At 38.2% G+C, this 19,140-nt stretch overlaps 1 protein-coding gene across 9 annotated transcripts in view; it reads left to right on the top strand.

Annotated features, from left to right (window-relative positions):
* Positions 1-19,140, top strand: part of Magi2 (membrane associated guanylate kinase, WW and PDZ domain containing 2) — a 1,485,406-nt gene that overhangs the window by 617,419 nt on the left and 848,847 nt on the right. The gene's annotated exons all lie outside the window — the stretch shown is intronic.

Below are 19,140 nucleotides of genomic sequence, written 5' to 3' on the forward strand. Positions count from 1 at the left end.
TAGCTATTGTTAAGTTATGTATAAAATAAAATAACAAAAAGCCAAAATTAAAAACTACCAGTTTGACTCAAAAGTGCATTTTAAAACAAAATTGAAAGTCTCATGAGAAGACAACATTAGACCAATGATACCTTAAAGGCATCCCTACACTTAGGGATTTTTGTTGAAAAATATAAAAAGCATGCAGTGAAAATAATGAGCTAAGAAATCACTGTTCTATTTACAAATAAGAGACAATAAATAAGCATTCTCAGCGAATAATGACATAAGCAAATATGCATGAAATAAAATTAAATAACAGAGAACTGCCCTCTTTAAACAGAAAGTTGCATATATGAATTTGCAAAATTTTATTAAAAATGCAGAAGACACAAATAATCCAAGATGCTGTCAGTTGTTATTTTTTTGTAACTTTTATATTTTCCTTCATCTTCTGTGTAGCTTTTAAAGTTTATACAAGTACAAATTGCATAGAAAATCAGAGAAACGTGACTATAATTTCAAAATCTCCTTTATGCTCAGTCAGTATTACAAACTGTGTTGTTCTAAGCATCGGCCATCCCCATGTTAGCTGCACAGACAGCAGTCCCACTAAGAGCATCAACATTTCCGTGTTAACTGCACAGACAGCAGTCCCACTAAGAGCATCAGCCTTTCCCTGTTAACTGCACAGACAGCAGTCCCACTAAGAGCATCAGCCTTTCCCTGTTAACTGCACAGACAGCAGACCCACTAAGAGCATCAGCCATGGTATTTTAACTGCACAGCCAGCAGATCCAGTAAGACTGCATTGCATCTTAATGATATAGTACAGGCATGCCCATTAGTGCAGGGCAGAGAGGGTATGATGCTTTCTTCCAAAGCTGAAGTCTCCCGTGTCTTAAGCATTTTGACTGGTGTTTCTAAACTAAACATTTGGTTGTCATAACCTGGGAATGGGTATTTGCAAATAGCCTTTAAAAGTGGGGCCATTTGACATCTGAAGTGCATGGAACCAGGCCCACCAGCAAAGAGCTGTGGAGCTCAAGAAGGTACCATGGTGGGAAGCCCTGGAATAAGTGATTTGTATTTCAAACAATCATTTCAGGAATTTAGAGATTTGACATTGACGCTAGTTATTACATCGATTTTGTTATAGTTTTGTCCATATGTATTAATCATACTTACTCATAGGTTCCAGTCTGATAGTTCAAACATATGCCTACAGCTTGCATTTAAACATTTCAAAACTTCCCTTAGACTTAGAAGTTCCGAATGCCATGTCAAATCTGAAGTTGATGCTGGTGTATAGAAAGAGCTTGTATTATACGTTTGCAGCAAATATTTAATGCATCAATTAGAGCTGGTACTGCATAAAATTACAATAATAAAAAATGAAATTTTGACAGTCAATATTGGTTAATGAAAACTTATTCTGGAATAAATTACTTTTGAAAAACAATATTTTAATACCTCAGGTTCTCACTGATACTGTAACCACATAGGGATTTTTTTTCTTTGTTAAAGTGGTAGCACAAATCAAATGTATTAGACATGTTGTAGAGAGTTTATATGGAAATGAGATTCACAGAGTTATTCTGATATATTGCTTAATGAAAAACATGACTACCTCTTCAGTGTTCTTTATTGAATTGAAAATGACAAAAAGCAAACTGATTGCAATGTGAATAAAAGTTTGTTTTCAGAAAAGACACAGATATTACTAAAGTCTAACTTAAAATTGAACGTTGCACAGAATCGAGGTGGCAAAGGAAAAATAACACGTGAGAATCTGCTGTGAACAAAGGCTATAAGGATGACACTTGGGAAACACAAGTGAGAGCTGTAAATTATTCGGATTTGGCAGCAAGCTCCTGCAGAAACAGAATTGACTTCATTCTTTAAGTTTCGTCTCACATAAGTGACTCCTTTTTATTTCTAAGCCTGACCTCACTCCTTTCAGCCTTTAGGAAGGCTGAGCTCCCAAAGTAAAAATAACCAGGTCTTCTACAATATTGTAATGTGTGTATGCTGTTTCTCCCTTGCTTCGTGACATCCTGCTTAGAAAATGACCCCAGCTATGAAGATCTATTTAAACAGATTATCACCTCAATGTAATTTGATTGATTGATTGATTGATTGATTGATTGTCTTTTATGATGGCTAGATTGTCTTTTATGATGGCTAGAATTCTAAGATTGTCTGCTAGTTCTAACTTGTGTTTTGTCTTGACCCTCTCATACCTGACAGGGAAGTTTGTTCTGCTGCCTACAGCACTCAGTAACCTGAACTTTGGGGTCATAGGGATGAACACCTAAACGATTTGGGAAAAGGAGGTCAAACAATATTTGTATCTTCCTTTTGAAATTTACATTTTTAAGGAGCAGCATGGCATGTGGGTGGAGAATGGGAAACAAATGGTTGTTAGTCTTGGTGACAAGTGCCCTTTCCGGCTGAGCCATCAAACTGGCCCTCAAACAACATTTTCAAACACCAGATATGACATGCTTGGTTTAAGTGTGCTGGTAACTCAGTCGCCGTAGATAAAAATTACAACGGTATACCACAAGGTACTGGTGGAATGGCCTGGAAGCCAAATAGGAGGGACACTGTGGAGAAATAATTACCGAAGATTCTTGGGAACTGAGAAAAGGAATGCCAACCTCTGGCCTGATGAAGAAACTGGTATCTTCCATATAAAGATACAATGAAACATTTTCCAAGCAGAGGGCATTCTCTCAGATCACCCTGAAGTCTGAGAGATGCATATTTTCATTCCCTCCAATAGAGAATATAAGGAGTATGAAAAATTCCTTATCATTTTGTGAGTGTTTGATGTCATGCCATTTGTCTGCAGGAAGTAAAATGGACTTAACCAGTTTGGGAGCTGGATGGGTAAGCATTTAGGAGCAAGATTTGCACTGGACATGTATGAAAAGAATCAAATTGCAGAGCTAGAAAAATGAGCACACACATGTGTAGAATCTTCTAGAAGCAACACAAAAGCAGAAATCAGGAACGGTGATGGAAAGGTAATTGGGGAAAGGAAAAGGGCTGCAGAGAACATCCTGGGCAGAAGAATGAAGAGCCAGACTGTGCATGGAGCTAGTGAGAAGAGAAACTTGGGGCAGCCCCAGGGGTAGAAACTAATTTGGTGTTTGCAGAACCACAGTTATCTTAAAGTGGGCAACTTTCTTTCAGTGGAGAGGCAGGATTCCCGACATCTTGGTTTGAAGAATGATCAAGCAATGCAGAAATCATGGAAGTTTACATATTTCATGAAGAAGCCCATCAAATGAGTCTAGCAGTTATTAGGGCCATTAAAGTCTAAGAAAGGTAAGCGTTTGGCTTAGACACAGCCTATAAAGACAGGGAAGATGAGGAATCAGGGGTAAGGAGTGACAGAGTGGACGAGATGCTGTTCTTCTGAAATTTCTGAAGGATATTGGTTTATTGCTTTATATATTTCATAATCTATTGGCCGAGCTGTGAAATGCATTAACAGAGCCCCATACATCTTGTTCCTTCCTAACTGCAAAAGCAAATGATATTCAGAAAGTCTTAGTATTTCACCCAAGGACACACAGCTAATAAATGTTCACTCTGACATCTGAAATCTTGTCCTCATTTTCCAAGTTCATGTTCTTCACACTTAGTTGATGCGGACAGGTACCCTCAGCCTCAGCTCATTCCATCTCTGAGAATATTCACTTACAAATCATCAAAGACAAGACAAACAAATTATTTTTTTAATTTTAAAGAGATGCTTACACTACTTATTATTTGCTGTGAAATATACAGATGCTTGTAGCAGGGTGGTGCTTCCATAGCACTGAGTTTTATAGATATAAGAGGACAACTTGTTAAAGTCAGTTCTCCCTTTCCACCAAATGGATTCCAGAGATCAAATTCAGGCCATTGGGTGAGCAGCAAGTGCCTTATCCACTAAGCTATATTGTTGGTCCCCTGACAAACACATATCTAATGACATATTGTGTGTTTGTGTCAAGGAAATATATATATGTGTGTGTGTGTGTGTGTGTGTGTGTGTGTGTGTGTGTGTGCCCATACACACACATAATATATATATATATACATACACATGTACAAAATATGTATAACAGATAACAATTTGTAGGACTCAGTTCTTTCCTACCATCTGGGTCCTGGGAATTAAACTCAGATTCCCAGGTTTGATGGCAAGTGTCTTATTTATAGGTATGGCTTTTCATTATCTATATGAGCTAAAGAATAAACTATATTTCCCACTGTTGAGAATATTTAACAAGTGAAATGGGACTCTGAAATCTCCTCAGAGTGTCGTCAGCAAATATGCAGTGTTAGTGCCATGTATCATAGTACATGTTCAGAGCCCACCCCAGCATGATGGAGCCAGAAGAGTAGGTACAGTCTGGGAATCCGGACTCTCATGATCCCTTCAAGAAAGTCTCAGAAAGCTCAACCATGCCTAAGTTATCACATACATGTATATATATATATAGATACACAAACTATGTACTTAAAGGTCTACGTGAAACATGAACAGGACCATCTGTGTTACCAAAATAGCATAGAGTGAAGGTTATTCTGGACTACATTTATGCATAATAATTTTAACTTGTGAGCTTTAAAGAGTTTACAATATATATTTAAGCTTCTATAGATGCCTGAAGTTTAATTTTTTTGAATAAAGGACACAGAATCACCACCTGAAATAATTAAACTTTTTTTTTACATATACTTAGGAAGAGAAAGTGCCTGATGCATAAAAATATTTTACCAGCAGAAAAGGCAAGTGTCCTAGTGACCAGAGTTAATAGTTTGTGTGCTAATCATGTCATGAATAACAGCACGGGACAGTCATGAGAAGGCTTGACTTTCTCTATCCTTTTTTGCCTTCTGTCCCTTTTGTACATTAAAGGGCTCATGGACTTCTTTCTGTGACAAGGAAAACATTTTAGCCTTTAGTTACTTGAATATTCTGAGAAGATGGCAATCAGCACAGTAGGGTTGTTGGTTTTGTTATCACTGGGATTTTAATGAGAATATAGTTCTACCAAACCTGAGTACACTTGAATATTCTGGAAAAGTAACTGTTTTCAACAATCTATAGTATGAGTGTATTTTTAGCTGTTCTGTAAATAGTATTTTAATCATTCATATTTAAAGACACGGTCACAAAATGATATTATACACTGCTCCTTATCCTGGTAGTATTTGAGTGAGAGGGGCAAGGCCCCAGTAATTAACATGGGTGGCCTGGAACTCAGAAATCCACCTGCCTCTGCTCTCTGAGCAAGCTCTAGGATAAAAGCTGTCCATCACCACACCTGGATATTACAGTTTCTATAGTCTAGTGTTTTCTTCTCTTTTTGCTTCTATTATATTTTTTGACTTTTTTATTGGGTATTTATTTCATTTACATTTCCAATGCTATTCCAAAAGTCCCCCACATGCTTCCCCACCCACTCCCACTTATTGGCCCTGGTGTTCCCCTGTCCTGAGGCAGATAAAGTTTGCACGACCAATGGGACTCTCTTTCCACTTACAGCCAACTAGGCCATCTTCTGATTCATATGCAGCTAGAGACACGAGCTCCAGGGGATACTGGTTAGTTCATATTGTTGTTCCACCAATAGGGTTGCAAACCCCCTTTAGCTCCTTGGGTACTTTCTCTATCTCCTCCATTGGGGGCCCTGTGATCCATCCAATAGCTGACTGTGAGCACCCACTTCTGTGTTTGCCAGGCCCTGGCATAGTCTCACAAGTGACAGCCATATCTGGGTCCTTTCAGCAAAATCTTGCAAGGACCTGTCCCAGAAGCTGTGTTGCTTCAGCCTGTCACAGAAGCTATTAGCTTCTGTAGTCCACACTCTCACCTGTGCAGCCTACTCTCGGTGGAGTCCTGGAACCAAGACGTCTGCCGCAGATGCTCAGGCAAAGCGCTCCCAAGCTGGGTCGACACCTATCCTCTGGCTGGGAAGGTGTCTGGATGTCTGGGGCCTGAAAAGGGGGCTGCCTCAGAAGCTCTGTGGCTCCCACCTTTCCCAGAAGCTGTTCGCTTCTGTAGTACACACTCTCACCTGTACCTTGATTCTTTTAAAAATTCATATTTTATTTCTCTTTTTCTGTCTCTGTGTGTTGTATGAATGTATATGTGCATAAAGACACAACTGCAATTACTCATGCATATTAATGGGGGGGGGAACAGAGAGGAGAGCAGATATCTAGCTCTATCATGGTTTGCCTTATGTCCTCTCACTAAACCTAGAAATCTTGAGATCTAGGCTGGGCTGGGAGCCAGCAAGCTTCAGCAGTCCTCCCATGCTACCTGCCACAGCTCTTGGGTAATAGGTGTGAAAGGTCACAGCCCTGGTGTAATAAGTGTGCATGGTCATAGCTCTGGGGTAATAGGTGTGCATGGTCACACGTGGCTCTATTTTTTGTGTTGGAGCTCAGGACCTGGGCTCAGGTTCTCATGCTCAGCCAAAGGTGATCTTACCTACTGAACTCAATGCTCTGTCTTTCTCTCTTTTACCACCTACCTGCATCACTCGTTTATGTTTCTCTTCTCATTCCATTCTTGCTATACTCCTTTTCAAATCTGCTACTTTACCCTATTGGCTCGAATTCCTTATCTCCTCTAATATCTGTCTGATAATAATAAAGGATGTCCCTCCAACAAGACAGCTACTAATAAATAACTGGATTGTTAAATACTAGAAAACAACAGTGTTTGTATTAAATGTTATACTTTGCAGAATATTTCCTCTGTAAAAAGGTATATTTGTTTATATGTTGTTTTGTTAAAGTAGTATTTTTAACTTTGATATCCTATGTATTCAATAACTAATTTGTTCAATTTGTTTTATCCTCTGTATATATTTTCTATTATCTCCAAGTATCATGTCTCTGTATATATTGTAATACTATCCTAACAATTCTGGGATTTTGTATTAGAAAGAAAATATGCAATAGACTCTATGGTGCTCATAAACTATCAGAAGGTATATTTATGCATGCACATATAGCTGAATGGTGATGAGAATTTCCTATCAAATGATCTGCACTGCTGAAGTATTTCCCATAATTCATAAGTCAGATACATACATATGGAGTTAGGTAATTCTGTGTAGCTATGATCAAGACCCTCTAGCAAACAATAAAAATGGAGGAAAAGTTTACTTTGGATAATGGTTGAAGAGGGTTTGGTCTTTGATTGCTTGCTCTCGTGGGCTTGACAGAATATCATGACAGCAAGAACATGAGATGGGGAAGTCTATTCACCACCTGGTGAATGTGAAGGATTGCATGAGGACCTTGCAAGGAGGCATAAAAAGGGAGTGGAGAATAATAAATGGTCTCCAAAATATGCTCCCTGTGACGTGTTTCTTCCAGTTAGGCCTGACCCAACCCTCTCAGAATTCCCCAGGTTTTGATGAAGTCTGTGAGAGATGCTGCTTACTAAAACTTCAATATAGACAAAGTGTTTCATTTCTATTAATGATGTGTCATAATATGGTGGAGAAAAGAAAAGCAAATAAGTTGTCAAAATAGGCTAATAATTTATTGTTAGAATGATATATGTGGTTGATTAACTAAGATTCTCTTTCCAAATTAACCTGGTCCTAGTTGATTGATTCTGTCATGAGGCCATGACAACCATCATATGTACATTGTGTTCAAGTTTCAGGTCTGCTTCCTGGTATATGGGTGTATAAACAGAAATCTTCAGGATAGAAACTAAGCAAGGTACTGTAGCTAATATTGGAGTTGGACTTATTCATCAGGTTGACTAGACCCAACACAGACTATTTGCAGCTAGCTTAAGTAGTGAGTATTACCCATCTACAACCTGAAAGTCAAGACTTCTGAGCAGTAAAGGAAAACTGGGTGCTATATAGGTGTACCAGGAAAGTCAATGTCCACAGTCAAGGAGTGGGTGTGCTTAGAAAAGTCTCTATACATGCCACTAAAAGACTAAAACCTTCAATCGGTTACTTTTTTCAGTGGGATCTTCCTAAGACGTTTTATTTTTATCAAGATGTTTGCAGCTAGATCACTATTGAAACTCCTTCTCAAATAAAACATATAAATAAAAAATAAAACTTCAGAGGTGAAAATATGGTCAGTCTTCCAGAAAAATGGAAACTGTAATAAAATTAAAATTTAAATATTCTTAAAAGCATAAAGCTCAGCTCTAAAATATTGCTGCTAAAATCTTTGTTGTAATTTAAATCAATTCATAATTTAATTTAAATTAAATATAAATTTTAATGTAAAATATGGTATAACTTGCAAAGTTTAAGATGTACTGAATTTTTATAGAGCTAATGTGTATCTTTATTGAGTCCTGTTTTTTGGGAGTTAAAAGTGCTGCTTCATGGTTAGTTCATTTTTAATAGAAATAAATTACTCTATGAACATCTCAGAGAATAAGAGTCCATGTCTCTAGACACACTTGCTATTTCAGTCTCTGTAATGAGCAGTGATTTTTCGTTGTTTGATTTCATTTCATAATGAAAATGGAAAAAGTTCTTGTATCTATAAAGAAGTCTACCAAATTGACCTAACGAAACTTAAAAGGAACATATCAATAAGGGGAAATGGACTTAATCAAAGCAAACACAAGTACTGAGTCCATATGCCAGGAAAAAAAACTTAAATTGGGATGGACTTCAGAATGATAGAAACAGTATTTACAAATGAGGAGGGATTCATAAGTCACGTTTTTTTAACATCTGAGCAGCTCAGACTACGTCGATTCTTTTACAGAAAATTTTGAGTTACAAGGCGGGCTACATACTGACACTGCTGTAGGCAAAATCACTTGATTCCGTGCTACTTCAGCGATAAAAACAGAAAAGATAACAATTTCTACCTCACCTGATTGATTTCAAAATAAAACAAATTTATATATGGGAAGGTTAGTGGTAAATTATAGCTCAGCTCAGTAAGATTTTTCAGTTCTGCTATGTACATGGGCAATAAATCCTGGATTCTTGTATGAACACAAAGAAAGGAGAGCAGAGTATAATTTCTCAAGAAATAAAAAAACTGTGCTGTGCTTAGGACAAGCTGGAAATGCTGAATCCCTGGGCATTACTTCACACCTTCGATCACTGAAGGTGAAGGGACCAGCAACGTGCATGTTACATGGTTTGCACCTAGGCTTCCAGGGGCACCAAGAGTTCAGAGTATAGCAAAAGCCTTGCCTTCACACATTTGTAGTATAACTTGCTTTATTCATTTACATGGAAATAATCCCATTGGCTTGCAAACAGCGGTTGATCCCAAGGAAAAGAGATAATCACTATCAAGGGGAAGCTGGTACCATTTACATAAGAAATGGTAAAATGCTATTTATTCAGACTTGTCTATTCAAGGATTCCTTAGCATTTGGAATATAACAGCTCCAGGTAAATTTTTTTAATTGATATTTTATTTACATTTCAAATGGTTTCCCCTTCCCAGGTCTCCTCTTTGGAAATCCCCTATCCCACCTGCCTCCCCCCTGCCTCTGTGAGAGTGCATCCCCACCCACCGACTCCTGTCTTCCTGCTTTGGCATTCCACTGCACTGGGGCATCGAGCACCCTCAGGCCCAAAGACCTCTCCTCCCACTGATGTACAACAAGGCCATCTTCTACCACATATGTGACCATTGCCATGAATCGTTCCATGTGTATTCTTTGGTTGTTGATCCTGTCCCCAGGAGCTCCGGGGGTCTGACCTGTTGACACTGTTACTCCCTTAATGGGGCTGCAACCCCTCTCAGCTCCTTCTGTCCCTTCTCCAACTCCTCCTCCAGGGACCTAGTGCTCAGTCCAGTGGTTGTCTGAAAGCTTTCACCTCTGTATGTCAGGTTCTGGCAGGACCTCTTAGGAGACAACTATATCAGGCTCTCTGCAGTGAGTACTTCCCAGCATCCACAATAACATCCAGGTAAATTTTAAAAGGGAAACTTAGCTTCAGAGGACAGGATCTTAATCTGTTTTCACTGTAGAAATAACTTAATTTTTGCCTTTCAAACTTTCTTTAAACACTGCAATGAAAATTCTTTTGGGATAATTTTAAACATTTCCGGTAGAATGCTACCATGTATTAGAGATACTAAGAAGGCACAAAGGAAGAATTTAAAAAGCCTGATTCAGTTCTCAAATTTAATCAACTTATCTCACAGCTTTAGACAAACTCTTTGGCTTCTATGTGCAACAGTTGGTACTGCTGTTGTTTTTGTTCGTGGTGATGGTGATGATGATCATCATAATGGGTTTTTGGTCAAGAAGATGAGGCTGAAGATGAGTAAATTGTCACCTGTGTCATAGAAGTTTATCTCACCTCTGAGCATGTATTGATTGTGGTGCTATAGGAATTAGCTTCCCACACTGCTGAAGACCCTCTTGGGTCCCTTGTCTGCGTAGAACAGGTCTCTAGTTGCAGATGGGCAAGGAGTCAGCGAATGAATGACAGAAAGACTCGACACAAAGGAGTGTGTAGAAGCTGAATGTCATGTTTTCAAATTGAGCATCAAACTTTTTATAAAGAAGAAAATAAGGAAGTTAGGTGGCACATCGGCAAGGTACAAATGAGGTTACCCGATGCTTAATGACTCTAACACAAAACAGAGGAATGTAAACACAAAGACTGGCAGGGACTGGGCAATAAAACAACTGAGACAAAGTCAGCCCTATCTAAGGTCAGCTAGAGTCTTAGAAGCCAGGTGTGAGATCTTTAAACTCCTAGGGCAAGGGCTTTCACACCCAAGTCATGGTTCTAATTAGGGAGTTCCACTCTAGCTAACCATCTCATGAATAATGCAATACTCTAAAACCACAGCCTGATCTACTTCCTAAACCATTGTAAGTTCCTGTACATGGGAGCGACTTGGCTTTTATTCTAAGTGATTGTGTGGGGGGACTTTCTGTTAATAAGTAATGTAGTCTGCCATACATAACTATAATAAGAATTCTAAACTTACTTTGTTAAGCTTGCCCTGAGATTTCTAACTCTATGTAGTAGATAGTAATGCCTGATTTCTTTCACTGTCTCTCTTACAATACTAGAGGCAATTCTGAATGTCACTGAATATGTAAAATTCTTACTGAAATCCAAGCCCAGTGATGGCTCAAGGACTACCTAGGGCAATGGTAAAGACTAGGAAGCAAAGTACAATTTTGCTTAGGTATTTGGCAAGTCATTGCTTGGAGGCACCTATAACAAAACAATACTGAAAGGAAGCACACAGATCCATTCGCAAGGACAAAATTGGAGCATGAGTGCTATGGAATGCCACAGTTCCAGGAGACTAAGTTTCCGTGAAACTCTTTGCCTCAGGACTGCATCCAGGCTTTTGGCTTGTCATGCATGTCATTACTGGAGTGGATGTAGCACCACACATCTGTTTAAAATGTACTGGCTTTTACCGATATTGTAGGTAGAAGAAAAAAAATGTGTATCAAAACCCATTACTTGTTAACTTGACATTTTGTAATAATTTCTCATTTAAAAAAAGCAGTGGTGAAACAGTAGATTAGAATGTTCGACTCTGCTGCATTGTAGTGAACTCTCTTTCACAACTGTAAGAAAGTTAGCCAAAAGTTCCAAGAAAATGTTAGCTTGACATATGTGATTTACTCCTCAACTTTCCATCATCGCATTAAGAACTCTCTCTCTGTGTGTGTGTGTGTGTGTGTGTGTGTGTGTTAATAAGACAGTATTCTTCTGTCTGTACCAGGTGATCTTTGCATATCAACGAAAACTTTTTTCACATCTGATGACTTGTACAATGCCAGAAGGACTAATGTGATAATCCTCTGAAAAGCCTATTTTAAAAATTGCTCTAAATTAAGGGAATGCTGATTATGCAATATTCTCCACTTCCTGAAAAGAGGAGCCTTCATTTCAGGCTATATTTCATACAATTTCATTCCCAAATATTTTCCATCAAATATGTCATATGTGTTTTCTTAATAAGAATAAATTATATCATATGTCCGTTTTTCTTGAGCAATAAGAGCTTACCTCTTCATTTTGAGAAATATCTTCAACTGCTTAGGTTTATGCACAACAGGCAAGAGTCTTAAATGCTGCTTTTGATAGCATTTCTCTTTGAGAGAGGAATGTGCTGTGCTCACTCTCTATGGCACTTTACCATCACTGTCTCCTCTCCACATTTTCTATTGTTCCCATGAGAAGCAGTCTGCTCATGTTGATCAGTGTTGCCAGTTAAACACTGGAAAAGGACAGCACTGTCAACAAATGGTACGGCTCAAACAGTATGGCTGTATGTAGAAGAATGAAAATATACCTACATACATCACCCTACACTCAACTCAACTTCAAATACATCGAAGACTTAAGCATATTATTAGATATACTGAATCTGATAGATGAGAAAGTAGGGAGTTGTCTTGAACTCATTGACACAGAAAAAGACTTTCTGGAGAACACAAATATCACAAGCACGAGGATCAACAATTAATAAATAGGACCTCATAAGGCTGAAAAGTTCCTGTATGGAAAAGGGTACCATCATTCAAAGAAATCGTCAGGCTACATATTGGGAAAAGATATTTACCAATTATACATCTGACAGAGGGTTCGTATCTGGAATACACAAAGAGCTCTTTAAAAAAAATTATCATCAAGAAAATATCCCAATTAAAAATGAAGTACAGAGCTAATCAGAATTCTTAAAAGATAAAGCAAATGGCTGAGAAGCACTTGAAATGTTCAACATTCTTAGCCATCAGAGAAATGCAAATTAAAACTACTCTGAGACTTTTCTCTTACCTCAGTCAACAAGACCAAGATCAATAAAAAAATGACAGAACATCCTGGTAAGGATATAGGAAAAGAAAACAATTAGTTATTGCTGGTGGGGTGAAAACTGGTACAGCCGCTATGGAAATCAGGATGGAGGCTCTTCTGGAAACTAGTAATTATTCTACCTCAGGTACAGCCATCCCACTCTTTGACATATCTGTAGCACTCTGCATCCTACTACAGAGAAATTTGCTCATCCATATTCATTGCTGTTCAGTTTATAATAGCTAAAATTAAAAAACAGCCTAGATGTCCATCAACTGATGAATAGATAATGTTAATTCAGTTGTTTATAAAAAATGAAATTATGAAATCCCCCAGGTAAGGGGATGGGATAAGAAAGAAATCATCCTGAATAAAGTATCCCAGACATGTATATTTTCATACATGAATATTAACTTTTAAGCATTTGTTATATGTTTTACTCTCAGTAAAACCTCAGAGGTTATAGGACCAGTGGGGAGTAGAAGACCTCCCAAAGAAGGGGAAGTAGAACAAAGGGTTTTGGAGAGATAAGGGGGAAACTAAACTAGGGAGATTAAGCAGGGAAGGAGATGGAAGAGAAGGGTAACAGAGGAAATATTTATGTGGCAGGGAGACTGACACTAAACGCCTGTTGAAAAATCACATGGAAGCCTAGTACTGCCAAACAATAAAAGCTTCCTAAGGTACATGCATAGATAAAGGGAATCTAAATTAATGGAATTACCATAGAAGGGGAGAGAGAATGCCCCAGCCAGACACCCTGTGCCACCAAGTAAAACCTCCGGTGTCAGGAATGCATGTTATATCTTGTTGAATCATTTGCCAAAAGGGGTCCCATGAAATACCCCACATATCATAGGATATTGTCATGGCTATCTGTTGTTCTCCACAAGCTAATGATTAGGCCCTATTGATGAAAACAAAACAGAAAAACAAACAAACAAAAAAAACACTTATAGAATACAGAGAAGTAAGCTAGTGCTCAATTAGAATTCTCCCCCATGCTGACTAGCATTCATGCTACTGGAAGGTACTCTGCATGCTACCAGAGGTAAATGCAATCATTAATATCACCCAGCTTCAAACCCCATGACCTACCATAGCAACCTACCTACAGGATTACTGGTACAATAATAGCATAGATGTTATGGGAGTAACCAACCACTTTCTTTTTGGGTTTAAGGCCCACTCCAGGAGGTGGAACTCATACCTAACACTGCTAAAGTGGCCAAGAATCTGAGACTAGCTCGGACATGGGCTAGGGAGAAACCAACTACTGTTCTGCTAGCAGATTATAGTTAAAGACTGCTCCTAATTACATATTGCTACATCCATAGATCCGAGCCTCTCAGCCCTCATCAAGGAAGCTTCTTCCTATAGCAGATTGGAAATAATACAAAGATGTACAATTGGACAATATGCAGAATAAGAGATGTTGAAGTACTCAGCCCTAAATGGGATGTCTTTATCAAACTCCTCCCTTCAAAACTTGGGAATCTATGGAAAAGAGGTGGCAGGAAGATTTTATGAACCAGAGGTACATCTCCAAGGAAGTAGTTTATTCTAGGCACAATGTGACTTATAAACTCACAGAGTCTATGGTTGCATATACAAACCATGCACAGGTTCACATATGAAGTCTCAGCACTGAGGGGTAAGTAAACATAGGCTCCCTTTCCTAACTGAGAAGCTATCTGCAATTGATTCTTGCTGGCAAAGAGAAAATAATTTTTCTCTATTAGAGTATAACTGGGTATATAAATTATACTCAGGACCCCATACTGAGGAATATTTGGACAATGTAAAACAAACTCCATTAAGTGTTTCTTTTCATTTTTTCCTTCTCTCTCTCTCTCTCTCTCTCTCTCTCTCTCTCTCTCTCTCTCTCTCTCTCTCTGTGTGTGTGTGTGTGTGTGTGTGTGTGCTTTTAGTTTCATTTTAAAATTTTCTTATTGGCCTTTTGTTTATGTGTTCTGATTTTTGTTTTTGGGTGTATGTGAGGATTTTTGAAAGAGCGTGAGAGAGAGACAAATGGAGGACATAAAGTTGGGTCTGTATACAGGTGAGAAAGACTTGGAAGAGATGTGTAAGGGGTAAACATGATAAAAACACAGACCCATAAAACTGATCAAAGGACAGAGTAATGACAATGGACTATTCACCTCCAAGTGAAGATCTACATAGCACATACTGCCATCAAGGTTTAGGAAACATTTTGAAAGGAAAGACAGAAGGATTACAAATACACCCTTGATGGTAAGAGGAATTTCTTTACATCTTTTGGACATGACAAGACTGTCAAACTCATGAACACTCAGCAGCTGTGGTGGAGTACATAAGACCCACACAATCTCAATCCAGTCAGCATCTCAGCATGAATGGTAGGAGGCATCAGAAGGATGCTAGCCCTAACTTAGGAGCTACAGGCAGCTGATGGATCTCTCAAAGTAGAAGCCAATGACCTGGAGTAAGTGGAATAGCTGACTGAAGGTTATTGGTACAGACATTCTAGAAAGTAATTTCATACTTGTTTAAAAAGTTAAATATACAAACATCTAGGAATTTCAGGGTCCTTTTTTATATCAACCTAAGAAAGTAAAAACATAACCCCCCCCCAAATGTATGGTTTGCTAGTATAATGAGCTATCACTTGGCAATTAAAAAACAAATGAAAAACTAATATACACTGTAATATAAATATATCTTAAAATTATTTTCCTAAGACAAAGTTATGCACACACACACACACACGTTCCTCAGGGTTCCTTTTACATGAAGTTTCATGAACTGTGGAATACATAGAAATAGAAAATAGTTATGGTTGCCTAGACCAAGGAAGATTAAGGTTGGAGAGGAAGGAAAATAACTATGGAGTTTCAGTGTGGATAAAAATAATCTGGAATTAGAATGGTTACTCAAATTTATAAATATATTAAAACTCACTGAACTCTATACCTTAAAAAGATAAGTTTTATAGTATATCAATTTACATCTCAATTTTATAAGGCCATTAAAATGGAGGTGAAATCATATTCACACTGTCCAGGCAGTTGTAAATTTATGTGATTATATTTTTGTTATATATGATGTTTTTATAAAAAGATAACGAGAAAGGGAAGATATATTCTATGCAGGTGTTGGGGAAGTGGGTGCCTCAGCAGGCCCATGCTGAGACATCTCTTCCTCCTGAGGGACCAGCCACATGAGGATATAGCATAGCATGGGGAGGGAAGTCAGGAGGTAGTAGAGGCCAAAAATGTCAGAGAGAGAAAGAGACAGAGACACAGAGACAGAGAGACAGAGAGAGACAGAGAAAGAGACAGAGAGAAGAGGAGTAGAGGCCAGCCATGACCATGTGGAGAGATAGGGGAAGGGACAGAGCAGGAGTAAGAAGGGAAGGGCAAGAGGACAAGAGAGGGAGGACGGGACAAGCAGCCCCTTTTATAGTGGGTCAGGCCTACTTGGCTGTTGCCAGGTAACTGTGGGGTGGAGTTTAGATAGAATTCTAACAATATAGGACATGGGTTTCCCGCATAATAAGCAGAAGAATTTTGGCTGTGTAGTAGAGAAAAAAAACCTCCTCAATCTTTTATTAAAATCGTTGTTCTTTATATATTCTAAGAGAATGGTTTTCCTGATAACAATCTGAACATTGAATTCTCAGACTTGTTTTGGAGGCCCTTTATGGAAGCAGATGACACCATCAGTCTAAAGACAATAGACAAGCTATGTAAGATCCAACAGAGCTCAGAGTTCTTCCAGAGCCTGAGAGCGAGAAAAATGCCATGCAAATAGGCTAGAGATAGACATGCAGGGGCTGTCTGGGTAGGAAAAGCCTGGCTGGATATTGTGTCTTTATCTCAAGACAGATGAAGCCCCACTTTAAAGTATAAATATGAGCTCATGAAGGAGTAGCAGGAACCCCAAGTTTACTCTTGTACCTCTTCCTAATCTCAAAAGGCCATGAGGGTTCTCCCTGACTGCTTGACTGCTTAAACCAAGGGAAGCCACAGCTTGTCTTGATAAGCAGAGCTTTAGTGGACGAGTGGATAACAGCAAGGAGTAGGCCTCCTTGATCAAGGTTCGACCCCAGCAGAACGGCTTCATTTCCACCTGCCTTTACATTCACTATGTGCTCGGTGTTCCTATAGTGTGGATTTTTATCACGTCTCATAAACATAAAACAGTAGAAATATATATATATATATATATATATATATATATATATATATATATATATATTGTGTGTGTGTGTGTATGTATGTATGTATATAATCTTTGTATTTCAAAACTCTCTTCAAGACTACTTGGTGGACACTGGACCAGGGATATGGTGTGATTGTGTGATGGTTAAATATTTGCCTATGGTGCTCAAGACTCTAGGATGGATCCACAACAAAGGAGAGCAACAACAGCAGCTAACATGTATATCAGATATGTAATGTTAGTTGGATCTAATTTTTTTAATTCTCTCTTGGTTTTAGAAATTATAAACATAATTTACTTAACTACCAATCCAGAGAATTCCTGTCCCCAAGAGACGTGTAGAATAAAATGTTGAACTATTTTTTTTTAACTTTTGAGACTGTTTTTAGGAACAAGTTACATTTTTCATATTTCTATTTCAGGCATACACATGCACACGCATATATACACATATACACAAGTACAAACACATACACACACATATATCAGGAAGACAGCTTCACTATGAAAATGTTTTTAAAGGTCACTTCCCTCTCCTTCATTTTGAGAAGCTAGTTCATTCTTTGTGCAGATAATGACTGACTACAAATGTCACCAATTCAAATGCAGTCAAAGGGACTATTCCTTTTACCATTAAGTCGAGAAATAACTAGAGTATGGATAAGGTTTTTTATTATTATTATGAATTTTTTTAAAGTCTGTGTGGTCTATTAACCAGGCTTTAACAATTACCTCTGGTTCACAATGAAGGTCTTGGGTGTACATGTAATGATAGCACTTAAAAGAGCATAGAGCTTCATTTCTAAAGAAGTGTGTGAGTGTGTGCATGTGTGTATGTATGTGTGCGCACGCGCGTGCGAGCGCGTGTGTGTGTGTGTGTGTGTGTGTGTGTGTGTGTGTGTGTGTGTGTGCATTTAGGAGAATTGAACAAATGAAGGGTAGAGTGTTGGAATTAAATGGGAGGCACCATTAAGGGGTCATACTCAGAGAGACTAGGATTATACAGAAACAAACGACTCATGAGCATAGGGGCTTTGGAGAGTGAACCAAGGTCACTTCAGGTTTTAATAATGAAATTGTAGCTTAGCTGATAATAGGTGAGCTCTACTTCATAATTCTAACTGTGAAAGATTACTGAGAGGTTTTTCAGTGTCATGCCCATGTTTTGAATTTGAAAAAAAGCTAATCAATAAAACCTAATAAAAATGGAGATCCCTGCTTTATGTTGAATGTTATACTGTAAATTAGTTGGTCAGTAAAAAGAAAATACAGGTTACTTTGTCTTAAATTTATCATCTTCTTTCTCCTACGTACTTCCAGCAAATCGATGAGATAATAGATAAGTTGGTTTTTTTTGTTTTGTTTTGTTTTGTTTTGTTTTGTTTTGTTTTCATTCCAGATTCCCAAAGCCTTACTGTGTGTGCAGTTCTAGGTCTCAAGGAGGTGTGCCTGCTGCCTCCTTACTCTAAGGCTGCCTAGGTTTACTGTTGAGCCCTTTGGTTCAGAATTCCCAGGGCCTCTCTGAAGTCTTTAGTCCACTTTGGGGCCTCTGGGCAAGACCTTGGCTTTATTCCTGCTGATCCCACCCCTCTTCATATGACAATACCTGTAATTCTGAACAATTATTAAACAGCCCAATGACTAAATGAAGAAAAAAAAAAGACACTTGAATTGGACTGCTAATTTGCCACTGGAAATCTTCCAAACTCACTTAAGATATCGTTTATCTTTCAATGTAGGCTCATCAAGTGTTTTGTTTTCATGTTTATCTATCTTCCTTCCCTTTTATCTACCACAGTACCTCTTTGAAATTTAAGTGATTAAATTGATGCTGAAGTTGGTAGTGATAAAGCCTGCACTGATTCCTTCAAATTAGCAATTGATCTAAATCAAAGAATGCTTTTCAGGGGACACCAGTTCCATTAAGTAATTGCAAGGCAGGAATCTAAGTACTATGGACTTACCTATTTAAAATAAGATCATTTGAATTGCCTTACTGTCTAAATTCTAAAATACACTAAACATTTTACTTAGTACATTTGTGTGTGTGTTAGAGAGAAAGATGACCTTGCTATCTTCTGTTTCAAAACAAATGACTAGTGATTGCTTTGATTGTGTGTGCCTATATGGTGGCTTGAACCAA

The sequence above is a fragment of the Mus musculus genome, chromosome 5, assembly GCF_000001635.26.
Source record: "Mus musculus strain C57BL/6J chromosome 5, GRCm38.p6 C57BL/6J".
Taxonomy (NCBI): Eukaryota; Metazoa; Chordata; class Mammalia; order Rodentia; family Muridae; genus Mus; species Mus musculus.